The sequence below is a fragment of the Leptonychotes weddellii genome, chromosome 10 (genome assembly GCF_054177405.1).
Source record: "Leptonychotes weddellii isolate Sample4059 chromosome 10, ASM5417740v2, whole genome shotgun sequence".
In the NCBI taxonomy this organism is placed as follows: Eukaryota; Metazoa; Chordata; class Mammalia; order Carnivora; family Phocidae; genus Leptonychotes; species Leptonychotes weddellii.
Window position 1 is genome coordinate 39,212,633 of NC_138378.1, and position 21,279 is coordinate 39,233,911.

The following is a 21,279-nucleotide window of genomic DNA, read 5'->3' on the forward strand; positions in this document are numbered from 1 at the left end:
TTCTTCACTCTCCTGTTGAGTTCGTAGGTGTTCAGATTGGTTTGATCCCTATCCAGCTGAATTCCTGAGAGGAGACAAAATCCAGGTCTCCTACTCCTCTGCCATCTTGTTCCGCCCCCTCTGTTTTATTTTTTTAAAAGATTTATTTATTTATTTGAGAGAGAGAGAGAGTGGGGGAGGGGCAGAGGGAGAAAATCTCAAGCAGACTGCCTGCTGAGTGGGGAGTCCCTTGTTGGGATTCGATCCCATGCCCCATGAGATCATGACCTGAGCTGAAACCAAGAGTCAGATGCATAACCAAATGTACCACTCAGGCGCCCCCAGCCTTGTTTTAAATAAAAGTGAATGGAACAGAAAACATCCGGATGTAAGAGCTAAGTACTGTTTTATAAAATGTTTGTTTCTGGAGCACCTGAGTAGTGCCTACTTTGACCTACTCTTGGTTTCGGCTCGTCTCGGGCTCCATGCTTAGCGTGGAGTCTGCTTGAGATTCTCTCTCTCCTCCCTGTGCCCCTCCCACTTGTGCTCTCTCTCTCTCTCAAATAAATAAAATATTTTTAAAAATATTTGTTTCTGCTTTGAATGTATGTTTATGGTGTGGGTCATGATCTGAAATGTATTTATTACTGTGGACAGAAGTCAAAAGAGTTTGAAAGTCATTAATTGCTAAATCACTGGTTCTTCACCTTCGCTGCACACTGGAATCACCCAGTGGGCTTTGAAAAATAGGGCTGCATGGGTCCATGCCCCAGGGATTCTGCTGTTTTTGCTTTGAAGTGTGACCTAAGCATGGGGCATGCTTCAAACTTCTTAGATATGTAGGTAGGAAGAAGAGCCCTTGAAGAGCTGAGCCTTCAAGACAAGCTCTGCTAGATAATTTCATTGCCTGCCTCTGGATTCTCATTTATTTAATTTGCCTTGGGACCAAGTTGTCCTACAAATTGGAATTGTGGCAGGGTCTAGGGAAGGAGCAGAGTGGGCTTAGGAGATAGATAATGGCTGCCCCAAGTGAAGAACAAATGCAGTCTTGTGGGGTAAAAAATAAAAGCTTCACAGTAGTTCAGATAGAGAAATGTGGAGGGAGAATGTAGAGTGAAAAAGAGACAGGGATAATTAGAATTGTGTGAGCATCTCACCAGCCATTCCACTCTGCGAGTGGATGGCCCGGAGTCAGCGTGACATGGGACCCCCAGAGCTTGCTGTTGCTCTAGGTGGTCGTTTATGGGTGCCTCTCACTACTGCAAGTCACTCCACACACCAAACTGCATTTAAGGGTAATTCCTTTCCTTTTTTCTTTTATTTTTTTTATAATTTTATTTTTAAAAATTTTAATTCCGATATAGTTAACATACAGTATTATATTAGTTTCAGGTATACAGTATAGTGATTCAACAGTACTGTTTACTACTAACCTACTTTGTTGAGGGTTTTTATCATGAATGGATGTTGTCCTCTGTCAAAGCTTTTTCTGCATCTTTTGAAATCATCACAGGGCTTTTATCCTTTCTCTTATTGATGTAATGTATCACATTGATTGATTTCTGAATACTGAACCATCTTTGCAACTGGGGATAAATCCCACTTGATTGTGGTGAATGATTTCTTAATTTAGTGTTGGATTTGGTTTGCTAGTATTTTATGAGAATTTTTGCATCCATGTTCTTCAGGGATATTGGCCTGTAGTTCTCTTTTTTCAGTGGAGTCTTTATCTGGTTTTGGTTTCAGGGTAATGCTGGCCTCATAGAATGAATTTGGACATTTTCCTTCCTTTTCTATTTTTTGGAATTGTTTGAGAAGAATCAGTATTAATTCTTCATTATGTGTTTGGTAACATTCCCCTGTGAAGCTATCTATCTGGTCCTGGACTGTCCTTTGTTGGGAGTTTCTTGATGACTGATTCAGTGTCATTGCTAGTAATCATTCTGTTCACATTTTCTATTTCTTCCTGATTCACTTTTGGGAGGCTATGTGTTTCTAGGAGTTTATCCATTTCTTCTAGGTTTCCAATTTGTTGGCATGTACTTTTTCATAAAATTCTCTTATAATCCTTTGCATTTCTATGGTGTTGGTTGTTCTTTCTCCTTTTTCATTTTTAATTTTATTTATTTAAGTGCTTCCTCTCTCTCTCTCTTCCCCTCCCTCCCTCTTCTGTCCTTCTTTCTCATCCTACCCCCTCCCTCTCTCTCTCTTTTTATGAATGTAGATAAAAGTTCATCAATTTTGTTGATCTTTTCAAAGAACCAGCTTCTGGTTTCATTGATCTGTTTTATTGTTTTTATAGTTTCCCTGTTTCATGTATCTCTGCTCTAATCTTTATTATGTCCTTCCTTCCACTGGTTTTGGTTTTGTTTGTTCTTCTTTTTCAAACTCGTTTAGGTGTAAGGCTCACTTGTTTATTTGAGATTTTTCTTGCTTCTTAAGGTAAGCCTGTATTATGAACTTCCCGTTTAGAACAGCTTTTGCTGCATCCCAAAGATTTTGGACTATTTTGTTTTCATTTTCATTTGTCTCCATGTATTTTTAAATTTCATCTTTGATTTTTTTGGTTGCCCCTTTCATTGTTTAGTAGCATATTATTATTATTATTTTTTAAGATTTTATTTATTTATTTGACAGAGAGAGACACAGCGAGAGAGGGAACACAAGCAGGAGGGAGTGGGAGAGGGAGAAGCAGGCTTCCTGCTGAGCAGGGAGCCCGATGTGGGGCTCGATCCCAGGACCCTGGGATCATGACCTGAGCCGAAGGCAGACGCTTAACGACTGAGCCACCCAGGTACCCCTAGTAGCATATTATTTAACCTCCATGTATTTATGCTCTTTCCAGATTTTTTCTTGTGGTTGATTTCTAGTTTCATATTTTTGTGGTCAGAAAAGATGCATGGTATGACTAATCTTTTTGAATTTGTTGAGACTTATTTTGTGGCCTAATATGTGATCTATTCTGGAGGACGTTCCTTGTGCACTTGAAAAGAATGTGTATTCTGCTGTTCTAGGATTGAACATTCTGAATACATTTGTTAAATCCATCTGGTCCCATGTGTCATTCAAAGCCACAGTTTGTTGATTTTGTTTGGATGATCTATCCATTGATGTGAGTCTGGTACTAACGTTCCCTACTATTATTGCATTACTATTAATTACTTCATTTATGTTTGTTATTAACTGTTTTATATATTTGAGTGCACCCATGTTCGGTGTATAAATATTTACAATTATTTTTTCTTCTTGTTGGATTGTTTCTTTTATGATTATACATTTTCCGTCTTTGTCTCTTGTTACAGTCTTTGTTTTAAAATTTTAAGGGAAATTCTTGGTTTATTCTCTTATGGTAGTCCTCCCCTCACAGAAGATGAAACTCTGCTATATTCATGTTACAAGGAGTGACTGAGTTTTAGCAAAACATCATCATCTAATACATTAAATTAATCTTGTTACTTCTAATTCTGTTGGTTTACATTCTTGTTCTTATATGGCTTCCTTTGCTCGGTGTGACTGTGTGGCTCACCGTGAATATAGTGGGCCAGTAAATTAACTCCCAACTTCTTGTATATCTGTTAGCAAAGATTAGAAGACATTGTGAAATGATGTGAATGGGCCTTAAAGCTTACTTCGACTATTTATCAGTAACCGTACCTATGTGTGAAATAGGAGTCAGAGGAAAACCTGTATTAGAAAGGAAAGTGGGGGGGTGCCTGGGTGGCTCAGTTGGTTGAGCCTCTGACTCTTGGTTTCAGCTCAGGTCATGATCTCAGGGTCCTGGGATTGAACCCCGGGTCAGGCTTTGCACTCCGCAGGGAGTCTGCCTGGGGATTCTGTCCTCCCTCTGCCCCTCCCCTTACTTGAGCACTCACGCGTGCTCTCTCTCTAAAATACACGAATAAATCTTTAAAAAAAAATAAGGAAAGTGGAATTTAAATTGTTACCTAAAAAAGGTGAGGATGATAATGATGGTGACCACGGATATTGGTGACGGTGGCAGTGAACATTTATTGAGCTATTCACTAAGTAACTTGCAGTGGGCCAGTGTTTTCCATGGATTACTTTACCTGATCCCTAGAACACCCCTTTGAGGTAGGTGCTATTACAGGACCCCATTTTACACAGAAGGAACCCAAGTTAAGTGATTTGCCTGAGAGATGCAGCTGGGATTCAAGATCAAATGTGTTGCCCCCAGGCCTGAGAACTGAATCTTCTCTGGAGTGAGGAGAGGGCCAGAGAGGCTGTTCCAGGCCAGAGGCTGAACTTGATTCCAGAGAATGAAGGGACACGTGTGACATGACATGCTGGAGAGGGAGTCAGTCCAGTTACACAGCCTGATGGAAGAGCTGAAACTATGAAATATTACCAAAGAGTAACAAAAATAATATGAGAGAATCTTCTTATACTGATGTAGGGAGTTGATAGGACATCTTGAGCATGGAATAAGCAAGGTGGAGGATGACACACAATGAATATGTATTTGGAAAAGAAACACATGTGTGTATGTGGGAGAGAGAAAGAGAGAGATATTAAATCTTCGAATGCACAGAAGTGATCTGGAAAGATATAATCCCAAATTATAACAGTGTCCTCCTCTGCCAAGGATGTGGGCTCCAGGTGTTAGTGGTGATGGTCAAAAGAACTTGAGCTTTGATCTAATATTTGTGTTTTGTTTCTGTTTGTTTGCAAGCAATTTGACTGCATTTGTGTGCTTAGGTAATTTTGCAAAGGTTAGGGCTTTGATACAGAAAAAATGAAATAGGGGGATAATTCAGAATTTCATATTCAGGTTGGTCGCATCTCCAAAGTCCTAGACTGGAAGATTGCACAATTCTTTAAATTTGTAGAAGCTGATATGATGCAAGGGCATAATGGAAAACAATTTGACACTTCATTGATAGAGAAGACAGCTTGGTTGCTAATTAGCTCCATTTTTTTTTTTTTTAAGTGAAAGAATATTTGGGAGTTTTAGAAATCTGAGCATTGGCATAGGGATTTAGAGAACGTTCTGGTAAAGAAAGTCCGTCTTTAGTTATCTGGCCCAGAGGTGGGAATGAGGGCCAGACAAGGAAGGGAAGGCCATTGGCTGCACTCCTAGCTATCACTTCATCCTTCCAGAGCCCAGTGAGGCAAGCCCTCTTGTGGTTGTGCACGGTATTTTTAAAATGTTTCCAAAAGGTGCGCCTGGGTGGCTCAGTCGTTAAGCGTCTGCTTTTGGCTCAGGTCATGATCCCAGGATCCTGGGATCGAGCCCCACATCAGGCTCCCTGCTCGGCGGGAAGCCTGCTTCTCCCTCTCCCACTTCCCCTGCTTGTGTTCCCTCTCTCGCTGTGTCTCTCTCTGTCCTATAAATAAATAAATAAAATCTTTAAAATAAAATAAAATAAAATAAAATAAAATAAAATAAAATGTTTCCAAAACCCTAAACGGCTAATTCTGTGTGTTGTAGATGGAGACAAGAGATCTGGACTTCTGAACTTCTACGGGAAAAGATAAAATGTGCAAGCCCTTCGGGATGCTGGGGAGGCTGGGGCTGAACTGAAGAGGGAGACAGGGACATGCCGGCGTGAAGGGTATGTAACATTGACATTATAAAACCCAGTGTGTGGCAACCTGGGGACGTTCCTCGATTTCTAGGTTCAGCTGTGCGTCAGAGAGATTGTGCGTTCTAGCTCGGTTATATTGGCGTGAGTGTGACTTCTCTGACAGGGGGCAGCTGTGTACCTGTTTCCAGGTGTCTGAGGGATTCAGTGTAGGATGTATTGGTCGCGGGGCCACACCAACACCAAGGTGGTTGAGGAGAACATAAACTATAGCTCCTGTTGATGGAGCACGGACTACGTGCCAGGTGAGGCTCTAAGCAGTTTAATGGATTAATTCATTTAATTCCCACAACACCACCGTGAAGCAGGCACGGCTGTTGTCCCCCGTTGTAGAAATGGGACCACCAGGGAGCACAAAGAAGCTGGTTGCTCGCCAAGAGGGGTTGTGATGGTGGGACCCCATCCCAACATAAAAGCCTTACTCTGTCTGCTCTCTCCCTCTCTCGTACATTTCTTCCCGTCCCCGCTTTTCTCTTTCTCTTTTTTCGTAGCATCATAGGTCTCCATATAACAGGGAATTAGCATCAAAGGGATGTCAGTAGACATCACTGGCAGATCTGATCTTCCAAGAATGGCCACAACACTATTGCTTGGGCAGATCTGATCTTCCAAGAATGGCCACAACACTATTGCTTGGAACCTTGCCATGCTCCCTCAGGCAGGGAAGGCTACTTTCCCTCTCCTGGAGTCTGGGTAGAACTCAGTGACAGAGAGAATGTGGGGGAGGGACACAGAGTGGCTTCAATGCCAGATCATCAAAGACGACATGGCTTGTACCTGGCTATCTTCTTCTCTAGGCACACTTGTCTTTGAGATCAGCCACCATTGGCCCAGTCCCCATAGAAAGGCCACGTGTAGGGGTTGCAGCCACCAGCCCCACCTAAGGCCACACTGACATGTGAGCGAGACTTTGGGTGGCTCCAGCCCCCAGCGTTGGAGCTGCCCCCGCTGATGTCGAGCAGAGAAGAGACAAACTGTCCCTGATGAACTGTTCCTGCTCAGCCTTGCCCCCATAGCAGATTCGTGAGCAACACTAACATTGTCATCGTTTCGAGGTGTCTCATTCATACTCACTGCAACACCATTTAAGGTAGAAGGCATTACACTCATTTACAAGTAAGGAAATAGGGGCCCATTGAGATGATGTGACTCACCCAGGCCCCACGATGAGGTGGGATTTGAGTCCAGGTCTAGTCTACCCAAGCTTATGAGATCCACCACTGCCCAGCTGTCCACTCCTTCTGGATCAAGAGCTGGGGCCTTTGCTGCCACTTAGACACTGCTGCTCTCAGAGAAAGCCAATCCATTTGGCAAAAGAGGACAAGACGGTAAAACAGAAGAACTAGCTTTACACAGTCTGCTGTGACTCTGTTTCCTTAATTTGAACCCGAGGTAAATGTTGCCAGTCCTGGCTCAGACATACAGTTCCCTCAGGAAGCCAGCTACCTTCCCTGCATGAGCTTAGACTCGATGGGATCTGCTCATGTCCTGCGAGATACTTTTCCGTATCATGTGAAGTAACAGTCATTCGTGTGACCAGATACTTCTGTCACCAACATGGCTATTTCTTGTTTGACTTCGGGCTCCCTGAGGCCAGGGATGGTCCTGTCTCTGGTCTCCTCACCTCATGTCTTCTAGCACAGATTCTGACTCCCAGAGGACAGTGAATAAAGGCATGAGAAATAAATAACCACAGAGCATCAACTAAGAATTTTCTCAACAATGATGACGGTAGAGCGAGGAAGTGCAAAATTCTAGATATAAATACCGACGTCTTCTCTTGCGGCTGATGATTTGTCTTTTGAGGTCAGAGGTTTCTTTTTCACTTCCTTTGTCTTTCCTGTAAGATAAAACATCTTCGCGTTTGACTTCTATAAAAAAACGACTTCAATGAAATGCGGCGGTCAATTAACAATGGCAGGAACTGGCAGCGCTCTGACACACTCTATTTCACTGCATTGTTATCCAAGTGAAAAACATTTTCAGATGTGCGACATGGGAGATTTGATTTTGGTGCAAATGCTGAAATAGGACATGCAGCTTCTGCATTCGTTCTGGGCAGCCTTTACTCATAGGAATGGGGGCCCTTGTGTCTTTGATCTTGTATTTAGCTATGAGCACGTCATTGGTGGCTGCTCGAGAACTGCGGATAACTCCTATCTCTACCTTGTCCAGAATGTCCGCTTGTTTACCCTACACTTCGCAGGTGTAGGGCTCCAGTTATAAAGGAGGCGGCAGCAGGGCCAGAATCTGAGGATTGTTTTTCTTTGTTGTTGTTATTATGAGGGATGAATAAATGCATGCAAAGTGTGAGGCAAGTTTAAGTCTTTAATCATATTTTTTTATGGCCCAATCCATCAGTTAGCTTTTGCTGCCTTAAAAAAACCACCCCTAGAACATAGTAGCTTAAAATAATAGCCATTCATTTAGTTTAGGATTCTGCAGGTTAAATGGTTTGGGCTGGGCTCCGCTGGTCTGGGTGGCTCAGCTGGGCTGACACATGCGTCTTCAGTCAGCTACCAGGTTGGCGATGGCAACCTTGCCTGGGAGGGCACACCTCTGTTCTGCGTGTCTCTCATCCCCCCGCAGGTTGGGGCTCCAAGAGAATGAGCACACATGGCTTCTTGAGGCTAGGGCTTGAAATGACACAGGGTCACATCTGCCAGATTCTATTGGCCGGTCCAGACTCAAGAGAAAAGAAATCGACCCCAGCCCTTGATGGGAGGAACTGCAAAGCTGCCTTGCAAAAGGCAGGCATGTAGGAAGAGTGGAGAACTGTGGTCGTCTTTGCAACCCACAACACCACATGAAATGCCGATATTGTACCGAGGGAATTAACAACATTACGATAGAGAATGAAAGGAGACCACGTGCATGGCTGATAACTTACGAGAAAAATGGCCCTGGGCTGAGAAGAGAGGACAGCAGGAAGAAGCTCAGATGGATACAGGATAGCAGAGCCACCAGCCATTTTCCCCTTTCCCCTCCCGCCTAACTCTGTGGAAGGGGGATTGAGAGGGAGGGGTGCGACAGAGCACAGGGGGCGTAGTTGGTAGGAAAGACTCTTTGCTTTTGCTGCTCTCTTTCCTCCTATTGTCAGTGGAGTGGGGGGAGGGAGTAGCAGGTGATGAAAGTGTGGCTCTCTCATGTCTCACTTGGGGGAGCCAGCAGAGAGGGAGGGGAAGGGTCAAATGGTCTGTCTTCCAAATGGCTTTGTTCCCATGGGATCTCAGGAAGGCTTCAGCTACGAACACTTGGCCTCGTGAGACTACCACACGTTCACGGTCACATTTCATCATCACAACAGCCCTGTAAGGGTGGGATCATTATTATCCTCACTTTACAGATGGGGAAACTGAGTGCTAAGAGGTCAAGTAACTTGCCCTCGCAGTCGCAGTTGGGCATTGGCAAAGATGGGGTTCAAAGCCCAGCTGTGTGATGGCTTCCATGGTGCACCTGGCTGAACCCTGCCATGCCGATGTGGCCTGCGGGTTTGACAAAAATGGCGGCCCTCAAACAGGTGTGATCAGAGCACTTGGGGTTTACTCCCTCCCCTTTCCCTGGCCTCCATTTGGATCCTGGCCTGAGGAGCATGCTATGGAAGGGTAGCGCTGGTGGGATGTCATCACCAGCGGAGAATCTGGCAAGCAGCAAGTAAGCAGCTACCTTTGGGAAGACCCCCAGCTTCCCCTGGGTAAGCAGGGATGGGTCATTTTCAGTCCCAACTGGGTGATCCATCTCCTCCTCCTGGCTGAGTCCTGAGGCCCCAGAGGCTGGGTTTGAGTGCCCTATTTCACAGTACCCAGAGTGTGCTCTGGTAGGGTCTAGAGCAAGCCTAGGCCTCTGCTCACCACACCAAAATCCTCAGGCCACTACTGGGCCCATCTGACACAGCTCTGCTGGAACTACCTCCCATGCCTTAATTAACCACGCACACGGAGGAGCACAGCCTGACTGGTGTCTTTCGCTGGACGCCTCTCTGATGTTCTCTGGTTCTCAGGCTTCTCCTTTTTCCATGCAAGAGAATCTCACCAATTAAATATAGCAGAGAATGCTTGTTTTTCCTGTTGCTCTCCTTGCTCACTGTTTAGTTAAAGGCTAGTGCTGCCATCCACTGGCTGAGAGTTTTAAAGTGATTTCATGAAGAATTTCTCTCTTCCTGTCATTCTTCTTTTTCCCTCTGTATTTTCCTCAGTTCTACTGGTTCTTTCCAACATGCAAATGCAGCTTCGAAGCCTGATAGTAATAAGGATAAGTGAGTCTTGTTGGAAATAGTAGCATTGCTTTAAGGCTTGCGATGAGTCGGGTCCTGTTCTAGGTATGTCACCCATTCTTTCCTCACATGGCCCTGAGAGGTAGTGAGGCCCTGTCTTTGTCCCCATTTTACAGATGAGAAAATGGAGAGCACTGAAGTCATCTGTGTGTCATGGTGTCTGGCACATTTGAGGGCTCGATGAGTGTTAGCTTTTATTTGTAAAAATGGGCCGTATCTTAGCTTGGGTCAAGAATTTGTGTGCAGGGGCGCCTGGGTGGCTCAGTTGGTTAAGTGACTGCCTTCGGCTCAGGTCATGGTCTCAGGGTCCTGGGATCGAGCCCCACATCGGGCTCCCTGCTTGGCGGGAAGCCTGCTTCTCCCTCTCCCACTCCCCCTGCTTGTGTTCCCTCTCTCACTGTCTCTCTCTCTGTCAAATAAATAAATAAAATCTTTAAAAAAAAAAGAATTTGTGTGCAGTGACATGTGGACACACAGTGAAGGAGGGGGTGGGGTTGGGAAGGGGGGAGGCCATCAGGATGTGACCATGAGCAGGTGACAGTAGGTAGCTGGGGCTCAATCCCACTGGAGATCTGTGACAGATGGTGTAGGATACATCTTGGAATTATCCCACCAAGGGACGCGGAAGCTGGGGTATTCTTGGAGAAATCATGGGGATCTTTTTAAAGCAGTTGCAGACTTCCTCATTGTAATCCTGTCTGTTGCCACCCATTTATCCAGGGAAAGAAGCAGGGGAAAGCTCTTGTGCATTATTCCCCTTGGCTTCCTGAACTTCCCCTTTGTTCTCTGCCTCTGCTGTCACTGCACAGCATACCACCCCCAAGCTCAGTGGAAATTTAACAGTGAGCATTTATTTAGCTCATGCAACTAAAGGTTGGCTGCGGTTTGGCTGATCTGGGTTGAGCTCAGCTGGGTGGCTCTGCTTCCGGCATACATCCAGCTAACCTTGGCTTCTCTTGGCTGAGATATGGTCTCGGGCCAGCTCCATCTGAGTGCATTCTGAGTCAGGCTTCTGGGCAGTTGCTACCCAAAGAAGGCTCTTCTCATGACCATGACAGAGGCACAGGGCTGCAAGTGGAAACCCAAGGGGCCTCTTAACGGAGACTTCTGTATTATCTTATTGAGTAAAGGAAGTGACATGGCCAAACCCAAGTTAAGAGGCAGAGAGGTACATTCTGCCTTCACTGGGGAAGTTTCTACTGCTGGCCTTGGCTTAGAATCAGTAAGGCACTCTTTGCCGGCTGCTAAACTGTGCAAATACAATGTGAAATTTAAAAGTTTTACCACTGCCAGTCTTCGTTATCACTTTGGGCAAAATCCCAAATCTTTAACGATATTCTAATTTGTTATTAATGGGAGATGGTTATTAAAAGCTGTGCACCCTCGGGTTCCAGAAACCTCTTTGCTGTCTCAGACCTCAGCTGGGGATTGTTGCCTTATCTCGTACCGTGACTGCTCATCATGGACTCACAAGGTGTCTGGAGTTGTTGAGCTCTTCCATCCCAGTTACAACTGGTTACCACCTAGGCAGCTGCCTCAAATGGTGCGACTTGGCATCTGCCCCTACCAGTTGCTCAAGCTCAGAGTGAAATAAGAGCAGCAAGTGGAATGAATTGTCAGTTATATTGATGTGTGTATTTTCCTACATTTTGGGAGAAGGCTGGAATCCTGTAAAAAATCTCATTTCTCTGCTTTTCTCAGTACCTTGGCTCTCTTATCTGGCATGATGACAATTTGCCTGGAAGGAGAAGAGGCAGAGCTTTTATGTTGGTTGGAATTTGCAGCCATAAATTTACAGGACTTTTTTTCCAAGTTAGCATGGAAAAGACTTGCCGTTTTATGCTTTTTGTGAGTTATAAGTCGCAAGGCATATGTTCAGGGTGGCTTGACTGTTGTGTTGTTGGCCCTGTAAAGAAGGTCTGTGGAAAAAACCTAAGCCTTGAACAATTAAACGTCTTTGCAAACACTCGTAAGTTATTTATACTGTGTCCACATACTGGCCAAGCAAGCAAGCAAGTGAACACAGACCTTGATGCTAACGTCTTAACCATGGCACCTTACTTTGTCCCATTAGAGCATTCTAATTAATGCATTAATGAAATCATATGTCCCATTAATACTAAATCGAAATGCCTGGGAGCTTAGTGGTTCACTTCTGTCTTTATAAATGCACAAGTGGAGCAGAAAGTACCAGATGTGTGAGCCAATAACCAAGTGTCACTTCTTGGTGGGAAGGATGGTGGGGGGAGTGGGTAAATGAGACAGGGAAAGGAAAGCAGTTGTGTTAATGGGCAGATTACCACCATGGGCAAGCGGGGCTCTGTCCTTCGGGGGAGCTCTGGGAGATGATTCGACCTCAACTCAGAGTTGCTTCACCAAGGAGCGCGGTCGCTGGGGTATTTTATCCACTGATTCGCATCCATCATTGGTGAGGACCATTTCAAGGGGCAGTAACTCTCTGGTCTTCTGGGCCACCCATGGGTGAGTCAAGTATGCTGTTGTCAGAGTCTTCAGAAAGAGTACCACCGGTACTTGCTGTGGAAACTCTAGACTTGTTAAGAGGATGGTAAGTGCTTGAGGGGACCTGGTGAGGCACCATCAGCATCTGCTACGGGGCATGCCAGAGATTTTCGGGAATGGAAGGAGAGAATTTGTCTTTTGAAATGGAGCACAGCAGAAGCTAAATACCTCGAAGGACTTTGGACTGAATGGGGAAAGGTGAGTATTCCTTTGCTTGGCTATTTAATTTATTTACATCTTGGCACAGCCATACAATGAAACATTATATGACCATGAACAAAAGAGGGAGAGCTAATGAGCTGATATGAAACTCTATTCAAGAGCACAGTGCAGAACAATATGTAGAATATGCTGGATTTTTTTTTATGCAGGCACTTTTATTGGCTTATAATTTACATATCCTAAAATTCACCCATTTTAAGGATACAAGTATGTGTGTTTGGGTAAATATATAGTTTTCTAGAAATTTCATATAAATGGAATCATACAGTAGGTAGACTTTTGCATCTGACTTTCACTCAGCATGGTGTTATTAAAATTATTCACATCATAGCGTGTGTCAACAGTTTGTTCCCTTTTTGCTGTGCAGTAGTATTTCATTGTATGGATATGTCACTTTTTGTTTTATCTGTCCTACAGTTGATAGAAATTTGGTTTGTTTTTAGTTTTATTATTCCAAATAATGCTGCTTAGGAACATCCACACGTAGTCTTTATGTGGACATATATTTTAATTTCTTTTGGGTAGGTACTTAACCAGCAAAATTTCTGGGGCATATGGTAAGTATATGTTTAGTTTTTTAAGGAATGCCACACTGTTTTCAAAGAGACTATACCATTTTATTACATTCCCACCAACACTGAATGAAAGGTCCGGTTTCTTCATATCCTCACCAACAACTGGTAACATCAGTCTTTCTGACATTAATCATTCTGATAGAAGCCTAGTGGCATCTTATCTCCAGTTTAGCATTTCCTAATGACTAATGATGTCCAGCATCTTTTCATGTGCTTATATGCTACTCACAGATCTTCTTGGGGGAAATGTCTCTTCAAATCTTTTCTCATTTTTGTTCCTTTTTTTTTTTTTTTTTTTTTTGACAGAGAGAGAGCGAGAGAGGGAACACAAGCAGGGGGAGTGGGAGAGGGAGAAGCAGGCTTCCTGCTGAGCAGGGAGCCCGATGCGGGGCTCGATCCTAGGACCCTGGGATCATGACCTGAGCCGAAGGCAGACGCTTAACGACTGAGCCACCCAGGCGCCCCTGTTTCTTTTCTTATTGATTAAAAAGGTCTTGGACTATTGTAATTTTTTTCTGTAAGGTCAACATTTTTCCAAATAGAAAGTTTAAAAAAGAAAAATCCTAGTCCCCATCAGTGTCCCCACGCCCCGTCAGAATGGTACGCTCAGGAATTGTTTCGTGGTGTTCCATCCTCAGTAAAAGAATTAAGAGGAAGGGAGAGATCAATTTTCAGTCTTCTGCCAGAAAGAGTCATTGTCTGGTAAAGACACAATGGATCGTTATTAAATCAAGACATACTTCCTTGACAACTTTTTTTTCTGTAAATGGGAAATTGGTGACTTAAAAATGTCCGGATGTTAGATAAAGGAAAAGCATGAAAAGGCTTATTATTATCTTTCTTTCTTCAGTGCCTACAGAAGTTACCCAGCTTCTTCAGCCTTTCCCCCCCACGTTTGGGTAAGAGGCACTTGCTATGTGCCTGCCTGCGGGTGTAGGGCGGGACCCTGGGAGCAGAGGGGTGAGCAGAGTCGGTCCGCGCATGGGCACGGGCGCTTGCGTGTTCCCCAGCGGCGCTCCCCTCACACCCACTCCTCACCGACCTTGATTGCGCACAAGCACGTTTGTCTGTGGAGTTGCCTCTCTTTCACTTCCCACCAAACCCATTACTTCTACAATTTCTCCCATAATGAAAGTGAACCAGATATATGCCCGTAAATTTATTGAGTCCAAACAGAAATTAATGGGCCAGTTACCTAATAGCAGATGGAGTAAAGAACAATGCGATGGAACAGAAAAATGTTCCAGTCCACCTGCCATCTCCTTGACTTTCAGCAGGTTGGCTTGTACTTACTGGCTTTTAATTTTTCAAATAATTAGTGTGTACCGACTGTTCATTCTTTCATTCATCCATTTTATCTTTAGGAAATCCTACAATGCATCAGACACTTTGTGAGGCCAGGATCAGCCTGACAAAGTGCTTCCCCAGGAGCCTCCCACCCTAGTGGGAGAATTAGACAATACATAATCAAGCAAGTCAATACACACAACATGTCAGGTTATAATCAACATTACAAAATGAAATGAAATACAATAAGGAGGTAGGAGACAGATGGGTTTATAAAAATTCTGGAAGGGTATACTACAAAGGATTAATAGAGCTAATCATTTAAATTTATTTATTTTAGAATTTATTTTCGAATTTTCCTATAACAAACTCAGATTGCTTTTGTAATAAAAAGGTTATTCTAAATTTACAGAAAAACATTAGATTTGAATGTCTGCATGGTTAATCAGATCACTTGTATCCTCGTTTTATGACCAAAAAATGTTGAAAAAAGTCAACTGGAAAATAACACATAGCCTTTATTATCTGAGGGTGTGGTTTCTGCATGTTAGGAATTTTGATATTTGGAAATACAAGATAAATAAATTACAGAAAACCAGACGTGTTTATAAAATGCCTTCCCGCTGGGTAATTGGAAATGATGAATGATCCCTTCAAGTCTTGGTAGATGGTAAATTTTGCCAAGTAGGTCAAAATAGAAAATGGTAGCATTAATGAAAGATGCGGGGACCAAAACAGCTGAGCTCAAAATGCTGTTTCTGACATTGTTTTATTTTGTTTTTACTGGCAAATGGGAGTGTAAAAGTGTGTCTAGGAGTTCAGACAGCACAATATAAAGTGGAGATGTCAGTCACTTAGTTACCTTGGCCCAAGAAAACTCCCAAAGTTGGCAAATTCAGACAACGATAAAGCATTTGAAGGCTTGACCCAGGCTGTTTGCTGGAGGCCCAGCTCCCTGGAACAGATGCCTATGGGTATAGGATGTGGGGGTGATCACATTGCTGGCTCCTCCTTCCTTCCTTTCCGCTCTTCCCAAACCTCAGGGCCCCACAGGCCCAACTCTGCCTTTTGACTGATTGGTGCCACTTCTCAAAGGGGTGACATTTTATTTCATAACGTCACCACTTAGATCATAGCAACCGCTCGAGGTAATGAAGCGGGAGAATGAGGTTCTTGTCTCGTGCAGTCGAAAAATGAATCTCGCCGACAAAGGGAGAGTGAGTAAAGCGATAGAGTTTTATTAAGCAAGGATACAGAAAAAGCTCTCAGGAGTGAGAAGGGTCCCAACAGGGTTGCCACCGAGGGCTTTTAGCATTAGTCATTTATAGAAAGCTAACCAGGGAACTTAAATCTTTTTGACTTCTGTACTGGTGACACCATTGATTAAGGATGAGTGATAACATCTTTAATGGCTTACTTCTTTTTAGGGTCTGGTTATTTTTTGTCGGTCACAGGTGACTGTCATAAAAAAAGACACCTCCCCACCCCCCCCGGACACCTAGGGCAGGGTGGTCTGGTGTGTTCCCTTATCTCTGGTTTCTGTACACCTCTGCAGTTTTGGGATTTCTGTGAGCCTGATCACATAGCCCCCTGTCTCTCTCCCTACCTAGCCCCTCCTGTCCCTTACTCAATAGTGTGGTCACACAACTCCCCATCCAGACACCCACCCAAAACCTTCCTGCCCCACACTGTCAAGTCATTCAATTTCTGGTCCATGCCGATTTCAAAATCCATTTGGCCATCTCTGGTGCTGGAATAAACTAAATCTTATCCAAATACGAACTTCATTTTATATTTTGTAACCTTGGTCACGTTTTCCTGTAACTAACCAATTCACATTCATATTTATCTAGTTAAGCACCGGCAAAGAAACTCAAAATTTGTGCCCACATGGCTTGTACTTTAAGTCTAAGCTCTATGGCTCTACTCATTGCTTCCAGTAATTTCCATTATTTCAGAGTGATTGATCCCAATATATATAGGCTTGTTTTTTTGTTGTTGTTGTTTGTTTATTTTTTACTTGCTTATTGATTAGATTCTTGGGGAGCCCAACTTCCATTCCCTTATTTTGCATTCCTAGGCAACTCATTACTGAAAAGTTAAATAATGCTGCTGCAGAGAATGTTATAGTAATGAGGCAGGAATTTTATCTACGAAGATAAAGTGTACTTTAAGCAAAAGCTAACATTTTAAAGTTTGATAGTATTTAACAAAAATTAAAGAAGGTGTCTAAAGGACTGTTTGAGATTGAATGAAAAATAATATATTGGCTCCTTTTTTCTTACAACAAATATCAAGTCCACTAAAAATAATTCATTTCTTCAATAAAATACTTCGATTAAAAATGTAGATTTATTAGGCTTTGTTTTGAAAATCTGCCCTCTTTTTCCTTCTTTGGACTTTGAAAAAGCAGAAGTTATGCTGACATGCTCAGTGTAGTATTTGCTGATGTTTGAGTGTGTGTGTGTGTGTGGTTTTAATTTTTAGTTGTTTTTTTTCTCCCTCAACCTTTTCTTTTAGTTAATGTGAATCATATTGTATTTTCCACTCCTGAGCACTGTGATTCATTGCCATCTATTTCCTCTGGAGCTCACTACCCCACAGAGTCCTCTGGGAAATTGATTAGTCACCCCCCGAGCAAGGCACCTTACGTGCCTGTGGTCAGCATCTGCTCCAACAACTGTGTCTTTTGGAGGAAGATGAAAGTTGCTGTAGCATCTTCCTTTCGGGAAGTAATAGGGCATCAATTTGGGAGTTTGTATGGCTTGTTGCACTCCTGGATTCATCTTCACAATTTAACATACAGACAAGTTGGATATCACAAAAGATGAATGTGTCATTTGGTTAAGAAGCTTTTCAGGCAATACTTCTGGCCTCAGGAAACACATATAAGAGTTGGTCACGGCCCCTTGCCCGTGGCATGTGCATAGAGTATTTGTGGATAGGTTGAGTCTTAATATATGAATGCAGTTTTGGAAAAGTTGGAATAGATTCATTTATCTCAAACATATTTTTATCTAACCCACTTGGGTCTAACTTCAGAAAGTTTTAAGCCAAAGGATTTTTCTTCATAGGCCAGGCTTATGAAGACATTCCTAAGTTCATACCTTAATCATATCAATTAGTTTTTTTAAAAGATTTTATTTATTTGAGAGAGCAAAAGTGAGAGAGATCACAGAGGGAGAGGGAGAAGCAGAGTCGCCCCTGAGCAGGGAGCCTGATGCGGGCTCGATCCCAGGAGCCTGAGATCATAGGCAGATGCTCAACCGACTGAGCCACCCAGGTGCCCCAATCATATCAGTAATTGTCTTTTTTTTTTTTAAGACTTTATTTATTTATTTGACAGAGAGAGAGCAAGCACAAGCAGGGGGAGCAGCAGGGGCAGAGGGAGAGGGAGAAGCAGTCTTCCCACTGAGCAGGGAGCCCGATGCGGAGCTTGATCCCAGGACCCTGGGATCATGACCTGAGCTGAAGGCAGACGCTTAACGACTGAGCCACCCAGGTTCCCCTCAGTTATTTTTTTTTTTTTAAAGATTTTATTTATTTATTCATGAGAGAGAGAGAGAGGCAGAGCGAGAAGCAGGCTCCCAAGGAGCAGGGAGCCCGATGCGGGACTCGATCCCAGGACCCTGAGATCATGACCTGAGCCGAAGGCAGACGCTTAACCATCTGAGCCACCCAGGCGCCCTGCCCCTCAGTTATTGTCTTGAGGTTTCAACTTGCATTTAGCATTGCCGATTGACAGTTTGTGACTGCCTATCCGCAGGATACAGTTGTGATCTTACCTCCATTTGATACCACCTGACCTAAGAGCACTAGGACTGCTATCTCTGCAATCAGAAGAATTCTTTAATTTTGTTAGAGTAAAGCCTCTTCAAGTTTACAGAACCAGAGCGGTTGAAGAGCAAGGACAAATGGTTAACCAGGTAGATAGGCTAAACAAGGTGTCAGAAAGTCCATTTCTGGGCTGAGCCCTGGGTGGCATTGGGAAAGTACTTGTGCTTTGCTAGGCCTTAGGCTTCTTATGAGTCTCTTAGCATGGAGAATTGGAGGTGGGAATGCAACAGAAAACAGGGCACCCACATAAGGGTTAGACATGGGTGACCTGTTATCAGAACTGGGTCACACAAACAAAAGTCCTGACCATATATTAGATGAACACAGAGAAGTAGAATGCTTTAATCTTTGCTGTAAAAAGTATAGCCAGTTCTATCTCACTGAGACAGCGGAGCTCTTGTCTGGATATTCCACTCTTGCCTGTCCTGTTGATTGTCTGGAAGCTCTGGGGAAATAGAGAACATAGTCACCTTCCAACTTGGAATTCAAATGTAAGAGTTGGCCTGCTGTCAAGACAGTCTCGGAGAGCCACGTTCCACCCCAGCTCTGACACTGGCCACCAGCGAGACCTTGGGTAGGTCATTTAGCCTCTGAGCCTCACTTTCTTTACTGACAGAATTAGACCGGGGCCAATTCTACCTGAAGGCTTGGGGTGCTGTGTGGAAAAGGGTCCTGAGGTACCCCATTGGGATATATATCACCACTACTGATGATTAGCGTCTGTGATGTCAGGGAGAGAGAAAATCTGCTGTCTGCCATCCACGCACTCAGTGAGCCTTCGGCCTCCTCCTCGTGCTAACCGCACTCTGAGATGTTGCGACTTACCACAGGTCTGGACGCCATATTTGTTGCTCACTAGCTAGCCTGAACATTGCCCAGAAACCTTATAGGCACAGAAACTCAGGCAACCACAAGGGGCGGCCCGGGCCTTAGGTTGTTTCTCCTAATTGGATTCAGAGCTTGGTTTCCTGTGTAAACCACAGTGCCAGGATGTTGCTCCACCCTGGGAGCTAGTGCCTGGTGGGAAACTGGAATATTCCCTGATGTTTTGGAATTTGTAGGCCAAGGAAAATACACTCCTTTTTTCCAAAGGTACCTTTGATGATGAGCTTAGAACTAGAAAGTGAATGGTCTCAAGTGGTGATTCCCATGGATGATGGGTCTGTAGCTGGGGGTACTGGGTGCCTGACTGGTCCCCTCCACCAACAACCAACCAATCCTGGGCAACTCTGAAAAACTGATTTTCATAAAGCTTTTTTGTTTCAGTTTCCATTCCCACTGCAGTGTTCTGTTTTAATGATCTTGTCACTTCTGGCTCTTAGAATAAGGAAGAGTTTGTTTCCATGTGAGTCAAGTAATGTCTGTTCTCTCCAGCCTTTTCTTTATTTCATATTTTAGACATTTCATAGAACTTAGGTTAGGGGACGAATTGGACACGGCGTGAGCTGGTCCCAGAACGTTGCTGCAGGCGGTACTGATAGTGCTCATCTAGAGGAGCCCTCTGGTTTCTACCTCAGATCTCATCCATGTCATTCATTGGCCATGCTGCAGACCCCCAACAGCTCTGTGAATCCACTGCTTGACTGTGTGTCTGAGCTCCAGACTCCTATCTCTAACTCTTTCTTGGTCATCTCTGCTTTGGGGACCCACTCTGCAAACTCAGATGGTCCAAAGTCGAGCTCTTTTTTTTTTAAAGATTTTATTTATTTGTCAGAGAGATAGAGAGAGGGGGGGAGAGCAAGCACAAGTAGGGGGAGCGGCAGGCAGAGAGAGAAGCAGGCTACCTGCTGAGCAAGGAGCCTGATGTGGGACTCGATCCCAGGACCCTGGGGTCATGTACTGAGCCGAAGGCAGACGCTTAACTGACTGAGCCACCCAGGTGTCCCCAAAGTCGAGCTCTCTTGTTTCTCTCACCATAGCTGCTAGTTTTCTAGAGGCCATATGTTAGTGAATTGTACAACCTCCACTTGTTTTCTATAGCTGAAACCAGAATGTGATCTTGGACACTTTTTTCTCTTCCTACCACCTACATGTATCAAATCCTGTACCCCCGGAATAGATTTCACATATGTATATACCTCACCCTTTATATTTATCTTACATATATACTACCCGCCCCCCCCATTGGCCCTCCACATTGTCACTCTCCTATTCAGAGGTATTCAGTGGTGCCTTGTCATCACCCATAGGGTCAAATCTAAATGTGTTTGCATGGCCTACAAGACGATCTATTCTGTCCAACCTCAATTCCCCTTCCACTGAATACTTGGGGCTCTTAGCAATAGTGAGCAACACTGGATTTATGGTTTCTCCAAAGCACATCACCCCTCACTTTGTATGGCATTTCTTGTGCTTTACTCTGTGCCTGGAACCCCTTCCACTGCCTACTTATCCTTCCAGGCTCAACTCAGAGGTTGCCTTCCTTGTAAAGCTCTTCTGGTCTCCCTCAGAGGAACTTAACACTTCTTGTCTTCTGTTCCTGTTGCACGGGTCATGAATCTCAATTTTAGCAATGGTCTTGTGAGTGTCTCGGTGCAGAGGGCAGCATTTTAATACACATGCTTTCTCATATTGACTGCCTGCTATATCGTAGGTGCCCAGTCATGCTGCTTAAATAGAATGGTTGAATGACTTGTGGGCCAAGATACACCCATCCTCAGTGCCTAGACTGGGAAAGCAAGACTTGGAAAGGTGAAAAGCAGCATTAGAGCTGGCTCATTCCTCTCTCACATTTTTGGAGGATGTTTTCATACTACACAGGAACATTGTCTCCAGGACCTTCAGGCCCACAAAGTCCATTCCAGTCTCTGTTCCATCCTTTAAGGTAGACCCAAGTGTATTTTATTTCTAGGTGGCACAGGGGTCTGAGCTTCCTGGGAGCTTTGCAGATGAGAAATGCTGCAGGGCAGGTATGAGACAGATTGACCAGTTCTCCAAGACTGAGGAGGAGGCCAAGAACTGCCTGGATCTGATCAGTGGAGGT

The 21,279-nt window shown here is 44.0% G+C and overlaps 1 protein-coding gene across 2 annotated transcripts in view; it reads left to right on the top strand.

The window, feature by feature from the left end:
- Positions 1 to 21,279, top strand: part of RIN2 (Ras and Rab interactor 2) — a 216,369-nt gene that overhangs the window by 35,669 nt on the left and 159,421 nt on the right. For both annotated transcript variants that reach the window (XM_081831956.1, XM_081831955.1), the window contains exon 2: positions 5,429 to 5,552. The gene's annotated coding sequence lies outside the window, so the exon portion shown is untranslated. The remainder of the gene's footprint in view (positions 1 to 5,428; positions 5,553 to 21,279) is intronic.